Source organism: Rhipicephalus microplus, chromosome 1 (genome assembly GCF_043290135.1).
Source record: "Rhipicephalus microplus isolate Deutch F79 chromosome 1, USDA_Rmic, whole genome shotgun sequence".
NCBI lineage: Eukaryota > Metazoa > Arthropoda > Arachnida > Ixodida > Ixodidae > Rhipicephalus > Rhipicephalus microplus.
Window position 1 is genome coordinate 211,566,749 of NC_134700.1, and position 14,775 is coordinate 211,581,523.

Genomic DNA, 14,775 nt, shown 5'->3' on the forward strand with positions numbered 1-14,775 from the left:
CTCCCCGACCTTGTAGTAGATAACCTTGCAAACTGTGCTCTCTCTTGGGCTTCTGCTATTTCTTCGAGCGTGTTGTGTATGCCAAGCTCAAGCAGACGCTCGGTGCTGGTATGTATGGGTAGGCCCAGGACTTTCTTGATAACTTTCCTGAGGAGCACATTCAGTGTCTCGGACTCTGCTCTTGACCAGTTGTGCATTGCTGCCTCGTATGTGAAGTGACTTAGAACAAACGCATGCATCAACCTGATGAAGTTGTCTTCCTTGATCCCATTTCTTTTGTTGGCAACTCTGCGTATGAGGTGCACCGCACTGTCTGTTTTCCGAGTTAACTTGGCTATAGATTTGCTGTTGGCGCCGGTAGACTCTATCAGCATTCCCAGGACTTTGATGGAGTCGACCCTCTGGATGGCATCCCCTTGATTTGTACGGAGATGGATGTCTATCTGGTTTAACGGCTTCCATTCCCTGGGCTTCGGTCCCCGGCGTGCAGTCCGATAAAGCAAAAGTTCTGACTTACTCGAGGAGCACTTGAGCCCGGAAGGGCGAAGGTAGTCTTCTACGGTGTCAATCGCCTCTTGCAGAGCGCTCTCAATCTGCCCCTCGCTTCCACCTGTGCACCAGATGGTAATGTCATCTGCGTAGATGCTGTGCTTCAATCCTTCAATGCTCGATAATTTCTTTGACAGTCCAATCATGGCAATGTTGAACAGCATTGGTGAAATCACTGCCCCTTGTGGCGTGCCCCTTGCTTCTAGTTCGATTGCTGCGGTCTCGATATCTGCAATCTTCATCACGGCTTTCCGATCTGTAAGAAAGGACCATACGTAGTCATAGAAGGCTTTCCCTAGACCAAGCTTGGAAATTGCTTCGAGTATGAATGAGTGGTGGATGTTGTCAAACGCTTTTTCTAGATCTAGGCACAGAATGGCTCTCACGTCTCTGGTTTCATTGTCAATGACCTGGTGTTTGATAAGCTTCAATGCATCTTGTGTGGATAGCCCTGCCCTGAATCCAACCATATTGTGTGTATATATGTTGTTATCTTCCAAGTACTTGTTTATCCTGTGCAGTATGGCATGTTCTGCGACCTTGCCGATACATGATGTCAAGGATATTGGCCTCATGTTGCCCAAGTTAGGGGGCTTTCCTGGCTTAGAATTAAGGATCGTGCTGGCCAGCTTCCACTGCTCTGGCACCCTGCCTTCTTTCCATGCTGAATTGATCATATCCCTCAGGGTTTCAATTGAATCGTCATCAAGGTTACGCAGGGCCTTGTTTGATATACCGTCCGGGCCAGGGGCCGACCTGCCGTTGAGATCATGCAAGGCTCTTCTAATCTCCTCGATGTTAAAGTCGCCCTCAAGACCTGGATTTGGCGTGCCCTGGTACTGTCTACTTGGTGGTGCCAATTCTCTTTTGATTGGGAGGTACTTATGCACGAGCTGCTGGACAACTTGCTGTTCTGTAGTGCGCCCTATCTCTTTATGCAAAATTCCAGCGATAACATGCTTTTGATTTGTTTTGGTGGTGTTTTTGTTGAGGAGATGCTTTAACATATTCCATGTCTTGCCATTGCGCATCTGACCATCGACGAAGTTGCAGATTTCGTCCCATTGCTGCCTCGATAGTGCGCGACAGTGTTCCTCGACTGATCTGTTTACCTCAGCTATCTTCTTCCTCAGTCTTCGGTTCAGGCCCTGACCCTTCCAACGGTTCAGTAGTGCTTGCTTTGCCTCAAGAAGATGAGCGAGCCGGCTATCCATTCTTTCAACCGGCAAATCTGTGGTAATGGTGGAGGAGACGGATTTGATGTCATCTTTAATCTGTTTGACCCACTGCTCCAAGCCTTGTCTGTGGCCATCTTGTTCCCTTTCCATCCTTATCTTCCTGAACTTATCCCAGTCTGTGAAGTGAAATTCTCTCTGCTTTTTACGCTCCACGGAGAAAGTAGTGGCAAGAATGCAGTGGTCACTCCCTAGGTCTACAGCAAGGTTCATCCACTGGGCCTTCTTGATGTTCCTTACAAATGTAAGGTCCGGGGTGGAATCCCTGCAGCAAGATGTACCAAGCCTTGTTGGTAGGCTGGGGTCTGTGATTAGGGTGAGATCAAGTTCACTGGCACTTTGCCAAAGTCGATTTCCTTTCCCAGTGTTGTACTTGTACCCCCATGTATGATGAGGGGCGTTGAAATCACCTGCTATGACGAGTGGACATTCCCCGGCGATATTAACAGCTTTCTTTAGAACCGTCTTGAACCCTTGCTTTTGTTCCTTTAGACTGCTGTATATATTCAGAATGAAAATGCTCTGACGGTTGCTGGTACCCGGCATGATCTCTACCAAGACGTGTTCCAACCGGCCTGCTTCTATCTTGAGGTCGTGGGTTACGTGCGTTAGTTTGTTGCATACGAAGGTGCAGACTCCCCTCCCTTCAGTATCCCCTATTACAGGCCGGAATCCAGGCAACGTTGCTTGCGGTGAAAGGTTCTCTTGTAATAATATAATATGAGGCTTTTCTTCGCTGCTCCTGATATACTGCTGCAGGGTTGCCTTCTTTTTAAGGTAACCTCTACAGTTCCATTGCCAGATACGAAATGCTTCACGTAGCGCTGCCATCATGGTTATTACATGGGCGGCCAGAGCCTGATGCTGCACCTATCGACAGGTTTGGTACCACTAGTATTGGTGGCCGAAGAGGTGAGCTTGGTGCATGAGGAGGCCTTGCTGTGTTGTGCAGATCTGCTTCGAGCTTTGTAATGCGCAAAGTCATATGCTCTTCCAGTGCCACCACGCTTGATTGTAGCCTACCCATCTGCTCGCTAAGATTGGCTACTACTTTGCTGAGCGTGTCAAACAGCTCTTTCATATCTGACATGGTCGTTTGGTTGGCTTCCACGTGTTCTGCCATGACTGCCCTCTTTTTCGCGGTTCTCGAGTCCCCCACGTTTTCAGCCACAGGGACATCAACTGGCTGAGGCATTGGCTGTGAAGATTGCGCGCTGGTTAGCTTAGTGAGAAGAATTTTTATTTCCTTTAACTCAGCTGATAGCCTCTCATTCGATTTTGTAAGTCTCGCGTTTTCTTGCTCTAGCTGTGCAATTCTATCATGCTCTGGCAGCTTACCTGTCATCACCTCTGCCCCGCCGTTGCGCACTCGCTCAGCCCAGCTGCCTTTCGAAGTAACTGCAGGCGTCCTCCCCGGGTGTGAAGCCGTGATCTCGAACTGAACGCCAGGCAGCTGGCCATTCGGGTGCCGCCCAGGCTGATCCCGACCCTGATGGTGACCTTGACAACTCGAGCGCCCCCGGGATTGGGAGCGGGCCTTGGGTCTAGAACCTCTTCTGGAACGCGACCTCCCCCTGGAGTGGGGCCGCCTTTCCTGTTCTTGTGTAGTCGGGATGCTCTGGGTCCCGTAGGCTGGAATAAGCTGCTTGTCATTGATGTCTGGACTCAATGTGATTGATGCGTCCCGGGCTTCTGCGGCTGCTCGCGATCTTTCCCAACGTCTGCGTCTGACGACGTATGGCACTAAGAACCTGTTCTTGCACTCCTTGTCTGCCGTGGGATGGTGACCGTCGCACAGCCTGCATCTTGGATTGCACTGGTGCAGGCTATCTGGGTTCTTGATCTCGCAGCCTCTGCAGATTGTTTCAGCTGGGTTCGGACAGACGTCAGACCGATGTCCCAGCTTTCCACAGACATAACAAATATCGATGTTCTTGTGGTAAAGGGAGCACTGCAAAAGTGAAGGTCCATATCTCACGAATCTGGGCACCTTGTGTCCTTCGAACGCTATGATGATTGTCCCGGTGTCCTTGATTCTCTTCGCCTGCAGCGCGAGCGGGTTGTTCGCGTTCACAATCTTTCGGGTCAAAATGTCCTGAGTATCGCTTACGGGGATCCCGCGAATCACGCCTTTACAAGTGTCGTGGGGTGCCGCGGCGTACGCGCTAACCTCGAAAACTTTGCCTCCAATGTCAATTTGCTTGACCTTGAGGTATCTTGAAGCTCTGTCTTGGTCCGGAGTGCTTGCCACCATAATGTTCTGCTGCAAGTTGGAACAGATGATGTCCTGCATGGCCTCTTCCTCTTTGACGCCGGCCGCCAGTACTATCGCGTCTGCCACGGCTCCAGTGTCAATGCTCGAGATATTTAATCCTCCACGTGGTCGTAGCACAATTTTGCTGAAGTCCTTAGGTAGTGGCGGCATGCGTCCAGCTCGCACGATTGTATGCTTGGTGTCATACCTACTACGACTGGCTCGAGCGTCTCCCGCAACGCCGGCCTCGGTCGAACCCTTGGCAGCAGGAACGCTAACCGCGGCTTGCTTATTCCTTGAGCGTCTCGTTTCGGCTTCCTTCCAACCCATTTCTTCCGTGCAATCCTCTGGAGAGATGTCCTCTCCATCTACTTGGTATTCAGTTGCAGATACTGGAACGCGCAGAGCGTTGAGTCGCGTTGGCGCCGGGCCGGCGCATCGGCGACAATCGCCTCCTTGGTTAGGCCTAAATCCCCCGGTGGCGTTGCCGTGTAAAAATATCCCAAAAAACGGTTTTAAAGTCCACTCACCGGCACAAAGGTGGTATCTGCTGATTTCTTGAGAAATTAGGCACACGATGAGAGTAAAAACTCGGCGACAAATTCGTGAATACCACAGGAAAGCATTCTTGAAAGCAGGAGCCGATCTTCGCGCGTCCGCACTGGTCGGCACCTAGAGCGCCCCCTCAGTGTACCTTGAAGCACGAGCTACACAGCCTCTTCCCCTCTCCAGTGCCCCTTCATGCACTTGCACCCCGACGAAAGACTGGCGGGGCGTTTCCTCTGTGCTTGAGGAGCAATTGATGGCAGGCCTGGCACGCCGGGCAACCACATGCGCACTTCCATCGTGAACTTATTTTCAGCGCAGCGCCAGAAAAACACAGGACAGAGAAGGACCGAAAGAGAAAGAAAAGACGGCGCTGACTCACAACTGCTGTTTATTGGAATACGAAAACATCTGAAAAAAGAGCGCAGCAACGCGCGACACGAAGAAAAAAAATTGGCAAATATCCACGAAGTGAATGATAGAGAGTGGGGTGAAGCATTCGTCCGTCCATTTGTTCTTGCTACCGTCCATCCATGCGTCCGTCTGTCTGACCGCCCATGCGTCCATCCGCCCGTCCGTGCGTGCGTCTGTTCATGCGTCCGTCCCTGCGTTCGACCATGCATCCGCCCCTGCGTCCGTTCATGCGTCCATCCATGCATCTTTCTGTGTGTCCGTTCGTCCATCTATTCAACACTCCAAGTACCACCATTTCGCATATTTTCATCATATATTGGATGGATAGATGGATGGATGGATGGATGGATGGATGGATGGATGGATGGATGGATGGATGGATGGATGGATGGATGGATGGATGGATGGATGGATGGATGGATGGATGGATGGATGGATGGATGGATGGATGGATGGATGGATGTAGCTGAACCCTTTAGATCGGGCTGCGGCTAACGCCACCTAGCCATATAATTAGAGAACTAACCACTAGATTTATCTTTTTTTCTCCCTTTAAATAGTAAAGTTGAGGACTGGTACTTTGCAGTGAAGGGTTTAATTTTCACTCGTGCTTTGACTTTAGCCACCAATCAGACAACCTTCTTCTAATTAATTCTACCCGCTTAAAGTCTATTTCGCCCTCCCTGTCCCTTAACCCCAGTGCTTTGAAAAACTCTGTGCCATCATCCTGAACTATAGGGTGAAGCCCTTTACAGAACCATATCAAGTGTCTCACGTTGTATTTGATTTGCATTTTCCCGTTGCAATTTGCAATTTTTTGCTCCCATTTAACTTTGTTCAAATGTTATCCTGGGTTCTACTGCCTTAACATGTTTTTATTGCTTGAACTTTCGTTTTATTTAAGTTACATTGAGAACCACTTTTTATTATGCCCTCTGCTTTGTCCTTCGACCGCAGTATTCTGTAAATAAATAAATAAAGTGTTCGGCAGTTTCCTCCTTCTCTCCACATGCACTGCATACCGTGTATATTCTTTCGTATTTGGCCCGACATGTCTTGGTTTGCAATACTCCCGTCCTGGCCTCAAACAGTAGAGAACTACCCCGGGTATTATCATAGATTCTTTTCTTGCCAATTTCCTGCTTAAAAGTTCGATAGATCTCTCGTGCGGACTTGTTAATCATGCCAATTCTCCACATTTCAGTCTCCGTTCCCTTCACTTCCTTCTTAACCGATAGTTCTTTTTGGTTTGGCCACCTGCTGTTTTCTAATTATTACCAGTCAATTTCCTGGTTTGCTTCCTCCATTTCGTATCGGCATTCTTCATGTACAAGTAGCTGAAAACCTTCCTAGCCCTACGCTCCTCCCCCATTTCTTTCAATCGCTTCTCAAATTTTATCTTGCTGCTAGCTTCCTGCCCTCAAATAACGTCCATCTCATATCACCTTGTACTCCCTGATTTGGTGTATTCTCGTGAGGTCATAAAGCAAGCCTACCTATTCCACGTTGCTTAATTTCTAACTTGCTTGAACTGCTGATCTCATGCACAAGACCGTATTGCCGAACGTCAGTCCAGGAACCATGACCCCTTTCCATATTCCTCTCACAACACCATACATATTGTAATTCCACAGTGCCCTATTTTTCATCACTGTTGCATTCCTGTTACCTTTAGCCATCACGTATATTTCGTGTTCCCTTAGGTACTCGGTCCCATTGCTTATCCATACACCCAGATATTTGTATTTATCTGTTATCTCTAGCGTGACCTCCTGTATTCTAGGCTTACTACCTTCATTATCATTAAACACCATGACTGATGATTTTTTCTATCTTAATCTGAAATCTAATCTATGTCCCTCATTACCGCAGATGTTCATCAATCTCTGCAAATCCTCCTTGTTATCGGCCATTAGCACTATAACATCTGCATACATTAATGCTGGTAGTGTCTGATCAATGAGTTTTCCTTGTTTGACAAAAGAGAGGTTGAAGCCAAGTCCACTTCCTTCTAATTTGACCTCTAATCCTTGTAGGTACATCATGAATAACAAAGGTGACAGGGTACACCCTTGCCTAAGCCCCCGTTTCACCGCTGTGGGCTTGGATACGTGCTTTTCCCACTTTATAACTACCTTGTTACTTTTATAGAATTCCTTCAAAAGATTAGTGACTTCATCTTCCATACCTAGTGTGTCCAGTATTCCCCACAAGTCCTCTTGAACTACATTATCGTACGCTCTCTTGATATCCAAAAATGCTAGCCACAGGTGCCTGAGTTCTTTTTCTGCTATTTCGATGCACTGCGTCAGTGAGAACAAAATGTCTTCCAACCTCCTGTGTTTCCGAAACCCATTCTGCAGTTCCCCCAGCACCCCCTCATCCTCTATCCATCCCTGCAGTCTTTCCTTTATAATCTGCATCGCCAGCCTGTAGACCTCTGATGGTCGGTAGTTGTTTATGTAATCTTTGTCCCCCTTTCTTTTAGAGGCCATGCTCATCCTGCTAAGTTTCCATCCATCGGGGACTTCACCATCGATTATTGTTCTGCTCACTGCCTCTCTCAAAGTCTGTTTAGACTTCGGACCCAATGTCTTTTTCAGCATAATTAAAATGTCATCTGGGCCTGTTGATGTACTACTTGGAACCCTCTTCTCTGCTCTTTCTAACTCTCGTTGTGAAAATGGAGCCATTGCTACACTTGATCTATCCTTGTCTATTGTGGTGCATAAGGCACTTATTCGTTGAAATTTTTCTGCTGCCCTTGTTCTTATATATTCAATAGCTTCGTCCCCTTCTAGCTTAGCACCTTGAGCTGTAGTTATAAACCTTTGCTTTAGGCTTGTTTCATTTCTTAGGGAGTTTAGATGGTTCCAAATTTCACAGCTGCATTTCTGTCCTTTTTGTGTACTTCTTCCAGCCACTGAGCACCCTTTCTTCTGAACTTTTCATTGATCAGGAGGGATGCTTCCCTTCGGGAGCTTAGAAATATGTCCCATTTTCTTTCAACATCATCTGTCAGTTCACCCTGCTGCTTAGCATGTCTGTGTCCCCTAGAGGCTTCCTGACGTTTTTCTATGGCTATGTTAACTTCCTCATTCCACCAACTCTTGGGCTTGTGTCTTCTTTTCCGGGGTGACTTGTCACGTGCCTTAGCAAGCTCTAGCTCAAACAGTCTAATTAGATTTCTGTATGTCCACACTGTTTCATTATCCTCAGTGATTACTTTCTCAGTTTGTTTAGTAGCAAATGCTATTTGCCTTTCTGAATGAAAATTTTCCTGTAGTTGCCCATCTCGCCTCCTTCCCACTTTCACTGCTCTTCCAAAACTTAGCTTGATACGTTTGTGATCCCTACCCAGACTTCTGGAGCCACCTTCATCTATGTGCATTCCCCTGAGCTTATCGTACATCCTATGTGACATCAGTGTGTAATCTATCGTCGACTGCAGCCTTCCTACCTCCCATGTTATTTGCCCTTCACATTTCTCAGTACTGTTGCAAATGATCAAATCATGCCTTTCAAACATATCTGTGATCATTTTGCCTGTTGGGTCGGTATACCTATCTGTATCTTCTATGTGCGCATTCATATCTCCTAGTATAGTTGTCTCGCACTCTCCTCCTAATTCCTCAACGTCCTTTGATGTACACTCGATCATTGTCTGGTTTTCCTCATTAGCCTTTGCTCTCGTCCACAAGTACACGAAACCAAGGAGTGTCATTTGCCCTGCCACTTTCCCTTTTAGCTATCAATGTTCCTTGCACTCCTGCTTGACCCTTTGCCAGTCTGTACTTTTATGGATGAATGCCCCAATACCACCCCCCTTTCTGCTGCCTTCTGTTCTATTACAATATTCCCATACGTAGTCCGGATTGCAAGGTGATTGCTCCATGTCCCGAAGATGTGTCTCCACAACCCCATATACCATCAGTTCCTCCTGCCTCAACTGCTCTTCTATCTCTTCCCGCTTTAACCTATTCCTGCCACCCTGCATGTTAATATATCCTATATCTGACTTAGCTCGGTGCTTGTGCTTTCGTCGATTTTTGCTCCCACGGACTCCGTGTGGCTCAAATATTTGTGCCCCTTTAGAACCGTCTTCGGCTACACTGTTGGCCTCAGAGCTCTGGGCCCCCCTAAATAAGCTGTGGCTTGGCGACCCATCCTATTACCAACCCTCCTGCCCGTCACACCACTGTAGTGAATGCCATCCTGTGCAAAGGGGCGAGCGCCGGGCTCGTACACGTCTTGGTTCACCTCCACTACGCTGTATCCCAGTTGCCGGCTCATACCCTTGATCACACCGTTGGCCTCAACTACCCTCCTTTCAGTCTCACGAGACTGCCCCCAGACCTCTAGGACTGTGCATATAGTCACATGCACACTCCCAGAAGCTTCTCGGGGCTTACGCACCCCATCCTTCAACTGTCTTTGAAGGTTCTGATCCTTGCCCTTCAACACATCATTGAGCCCAGCATGAATAATGACGAGATTTTCGCCCGCAATGCTGTCCTCTACAACCTCCTGAGCTTTGTCCAGTGCATCCACCATGCCCTTCTGTAACTGGGCCTCCGCCCTCACTCTCCCATCTTCCTTCACTGTCTTGAAGACGCCATCCCTAAACCTGGCCACGTTAGAGTCTCCACCACAAGGACCCTTCTACGCTCCAATCGCTGGCTTCCTGTTTGTGATGGTGCCCTTGCTTGCTTCACCTGTTTCTCTCTCTGCCGTTTGTCCTGTGTTCCTGCCCTGCTCGAAGACTGCCGCGCCACCGAGCTGTATGTTCTCGGGGCCTCCGTGCTGCGGCCAGACACTGCGGCCCCCTGGCCTCCCTTCTCACCTGTCCCTTCCCGCCTGTCACCTTCTCCGCTACCCATGCCTTCCGTGTCACACCACTTGCGGCCGGGGCAAAGCGCCATCAGCTCCTTTACCCGCTGCTCGAACTCGCTCCACTCTTCCCGTTCTTTTCGAAGGTCGCCCTTCATTTGCTCTAATAGGCTGGCGATAGCCTCGTTCCACTCACGCGACGCTTTAAGCAGTTTTTCAAGTTCTATCCTCTGCTCCTGTTCCCCCCTAAGCTCCCCCTGAAGCCCCTCAATGCTATCCTCCATGCGCTGCACAGCCGGCTTCAGCGCCTCGCACAGCCTGCACCCGAAGCTCGCCTTCTGCACTTCGGCCAAACTCGAGAATTCTGTCTCATCTAAGTAGCACCAGCGCTCGCATTCTTCGCACTGCACCAGCTTACTCTCGCTCGTGGTTTTCCTAGCCTCCTTAGCCATCGCCCGCTCGAGCATCGGACCGAGCATCTAATAGCCCTGCGCTTAACCCTAATTCCGCTATCAGCCGCCTCCGTTAACTCTCCTACCTCCACAACTGTTTGAAGCTGCCACCTAAACCGCACACATACGTGTTCCATTTCGCTAGTAGCCTCTCACTAGGTCCCCTTCGTGTTTGGCTCTAGCTGTTTCACAACTAACCGGGTGCCGTGAACTTCTTCAAAACAGCCCCCTACCCCGTTCACGGGGTCAACGTCACTACAACGTTGTCCGTGTCCTACACTACTCGCAACGCTAATTATTGATTAGGAGAGAAAAAATAATAATGGTGCTCGCAAACACAAAGAAATGAAGAGAAACATATCTCTCGTTCCACGCTGCTGCTGCAACCGACCTTGCACAACGACTTCCCATATAGAAGCACCGCCATCCAGCGGACATTCCAAGGACTAAACGAGAGGTGGCACACGCACACTTTCTTACGGCTTGCGCTTCGGGTCTACTTCCCACCTTTAACCACCTCGAGTTCATGGTGTATACTAGTTCACTGTATTCATGGCACTGCGGCCCAACGCTCGCTAAACCTTTCTAAAACCAAGGAGGTTAAGCCCAACGAGTACTTTCTTGTCAGATAGTGCTCAATGTACATGCAAATGGCTGCTAATGGGGATCGCAGCGTGCGCGTTAAATAAATGCGAATGCTCATATATGCATACACATATATATATATATATATATATATATATATATATATATATATGTATATATATATATATATATATATATATATATATATATATATATATATATATATATATATATATATATATATATATATGTGTGTGTGTGTGTGTGTGTGTGTGTGTGTGTGTGTGTGTGTGTGTGTGTGTGTATCATTATTATTCAATTATATTGTGTTAAAACACGGAAAAACGAGCCCTTGGGTATACACTTCTTTCCCTTATTTCATTAAACGAGGGTCTCGTACTGGCAGACTTGGTGTCATTAGGTTGTATACGAGGGACTATTAATCAGCTGCCCGCTCATAATAAGTTCGCGTGCTACGTGACGCCAAACATGCGCATAAAAGAGTGTTTTCATACTGGTCGCTTGGCTTCTTGATGGCACTGACTGTCACTCCTACTTCTAAATTCACATATAAACCCAAAAAAAGTGGATGGTGGAACCCGAGGTAGTGTTGTCACACTCATGGATGCGAACTTCACGTGACTGTGATGACCGGCTCGTTTCACCACTCTATACCCTTCAGCCGCTTTCTTACCCAGCGCTCCCACGCTTTTAATGACGCATAGATCACACGGTGCGTGAGACGAAGCTATCGATTTTAACTTTATATTGAACATGACGGTGATGCGAATGGTATTCTGCTATTGATTTTTGGCGCGTCATTGTCAACACTCCTGCGTGGAACGAACGGCTGTTAATTGGCTCTAAATCTTGATAACGCCTTGCTCCGAATGAACATTCGCTTTAATTTCGCATACCATATGGATTCTACCATCTTCACCCAAGTCTGTTTCGTGAGCTCTGTCTGTACTAACAACTTAAACGAATTTAACGGCTGTCAGCACTACATGTGGTGGCCTCGGCAGCGCTACTATCCTTGAACAAATTCGTTGCGACATTCCTTTCAACAGCATATCTACGGAGCCGAGATCTCGCGCTTGTGTTAACCCTTGTTGATCGCATAGTTTACTCACATTGAGGCTTTCAGTATACGACTGGCCTTCGTGGCAGAGGGCGACAAACACACTGCTGCAGTTTTCTCTTCTTTATTTTTTTATCACAACAGACCTAATATTTGTATTGTGGTTGGGATCGTTACGCAACTGTAAACAACTGGGTATATAAAACATGTGCCGCTGTTTAACGTGTGTCTGCGCGCGTATTCGTACATATCAGTAGTGTCACTTCATAACGTTTCGCGGAATAAAAAAATACAACACAGGCCCCTTCCATCCGCATGCTTTGCATCTAGCATCGATACCCAAGGTACATGGCATCTGCCGATTTTCCTTCCTCTCTACCTCTGCTCCTCCGCACGCCCCAGTAACGGGTAATCAAAATAATAGTTAGTTTTCGCAAACGTCAATTCACTTTTTTTTCGCATCTCTCTGCAAACAAGTATAACACAGGTATTTAGAACGCGGCATGTGTGGCACAACAAAGCTGGAGAGGGTGCACTACGCATATTAGCACATCTCATGTGCCGAGCTCAAACAATGAAGCTGTCTTACTCGAGCAGCCTTCAGCACGTGCCTCATGTTTCGTCAACAACAACAAAATAAAAGGTTCAGCGCTCGGGATGAACACGACTATGCGGTCGAGCATAACTGACTGATTCTCTTTCTTTTCTTCCCACAATGTCACCACACTTCAGAAGATTTTGAAATGTGTTTGCTATATATGTCTGAAGGGCGCGCAAGCTTCACGTTATTTATTTTTGTGGAAGCAGGGCCCAGATTCGGAGAAACTTTTTTACACAAAAATTGTTTGCAGAAAAATATTTCAGCCACTCACGATGCGTGCCACACTATGGAAAAAGCCATCGACTGACCAATGTGAAAATGCACTTACGAAACATGTTTTGCCAGTTAGTCCCGGGTTTTCTAGCGCTTATATTTGACAATTTCTTATTCTCAAAAGTGCCCTTGAATTCGAAGCAAGTTGCCGGCTTTTTATGACATCTCGGTAGGAAATAAAACAGCAAAGGTAACTCAAGTGAACGCCTCTCTTGAAGCAGAATAGCGCCGTACACAAACTGACGACCAGAAACTGTTCTAGACTGTTCAACTGCCTTGCTGTGGAGAGGTTATCACAAAGGAGAGTTCATATATATAAATTTCGTCGCGAAAACAAAAGACAATGAGGATCCCTAGAAAGAACAACCAGCAGCTAAAAAAAAGAAGAAAAAACATCTTATAGCACACTGACACAACCAGTGACCACGGTGTCAGTCGTACATAACTTTACGCTTTATTTGACGTTACCGACTAATTACGAACGCGATGCCGATGCTCGCATACGACATACACTTGACCGAGCAATGAAACAGTGGCAACTTTCTCTCATTACGCTGATGGCCCCGAAAAGAAAGGGCCAATTAAATTTTGCACTATCTTTTACTTCCAGGCTTAAATCTTAGTTGTCTGCATTCAGATTTCGCGAAAAACATTTGTACCCGTGGGATCAGAAGACTCGTTAGGTTTACAGGTTAACATGGTGAATTGGTACAACTCGGGAACTTACCGCCCGTCAGTGACGTCGACTAGTGATCTTCTAAGGAGCTGAAGCGACCCCACAATCAACGCGTGTGGCTCCACTTTGAACAACCTCAGCAACGAAATATGCGCTCTCGGAACTCCATATGCTTAACTTACACAAACGCGACAGAACTTGTCGAAAAGAAGTACGCGGGCCCAAAGTTAGGAAGGCACGAGCACCGAATAAATACAGCGAACCGGGCGCGTGTGTTCGCGGTAGCTAGCTGGCCGCATTGTTTGGCGCTGAATGACTCGGACTCCTTACGTTTATTGGCAGTTGCTCGCGTGCCCGAAAAAAAAATTTCATCAACGGCAGGCTGTAAACGTCGCGCGCACTTTCTCACGCCTGTCGCAGCCAGCCGGCTGTTCCCTTTCTTTACTTTATGTGCCACGCGTTGGCGCCCCAATACGGAGCTTCCCAGCAATGGTCCACGGGTCGCGCAGTATGAACGCAAACAATGGAGCACCTGGATTCGCGGGAAGTAACTGGCGGATGATTGTTCATAGAAAGTCGATGACTAAATCATCGTTTTTATGGTGTACTTCTCGTTCTCTCTTCACTATCTGTCTATATATCCATCTATCTATCTATCTCACCCTCTTTCTCTGTGCAAATCATCAGTAAAAATGGCAAAAGACAATAATTTGTAAGGGTCGTACTTCATCCCGGCATGCACGCTCTCATGCAACCAATTCTTATTTATATCCTCACGCCTGTGAATGGCTTCGTAGCCTTCTGGTAGGTATAAGTTTGGAATAGAAAAAACTGTTGCTTTTTGTTTTGAGTGTACCGATTGCATAAAGGCTCGTGTTTTGCTGTTGTTGTTGTAGGCCTAGTCTCTGTACGCAACAGTTACCACTGCGTTCCCATCAGTAAAGTTTTTTTTTCGTCCTCTTCGAGTGAACAAAGGCACTGAATGCCTGTTTGCAAGTGGAAAATGGGCTTTCTTTTTTTTTTTGGGGGGGGGGGGGGGGGAGCCTCAGCGTGATGATAGGATGGAAGTGGTGTACACGAGGTTAAGTGAGAGCATACACTCTGGGAACGCTCGCCTATGATCTACTTCCTAATTTACTGCATGGTATCGAAGTCTGTAGCATTTGAAAGACACGTAAACATATTCACGATTTACGGCCTTACGCCCACGGTGAATCGTTCGGTATGATAGCACATGGCCCTACAAAGATGCAATTTCACACCAACTTGGCTCTGTAAG

At 47.4% G+C, this 14,775-nt stretch overlaps 1 protein-coding gene across 1 annotated transcript in view; it reads right to left on the reverse strand.

Annotated features, from left to right (window-relative positions):
• The window catches only part of LOC142766948 (putative chitinase 10), an 83,541-nt gene extending 69,756 nt beyond the window's left edge, over positions 1–13,785 (reverse strand). The window contains exon 1 of the mRNA XM_075868150.1: positions 13,548–13,785. The gene's annotated coding sequence lies outside the window, so the exon portion shown is untranslated. The remainder of the gene's footprint in view (positions 1–13,547) is intronic.
• Positions 13,786–14,775: the final 990 nt, after the last annotated feature.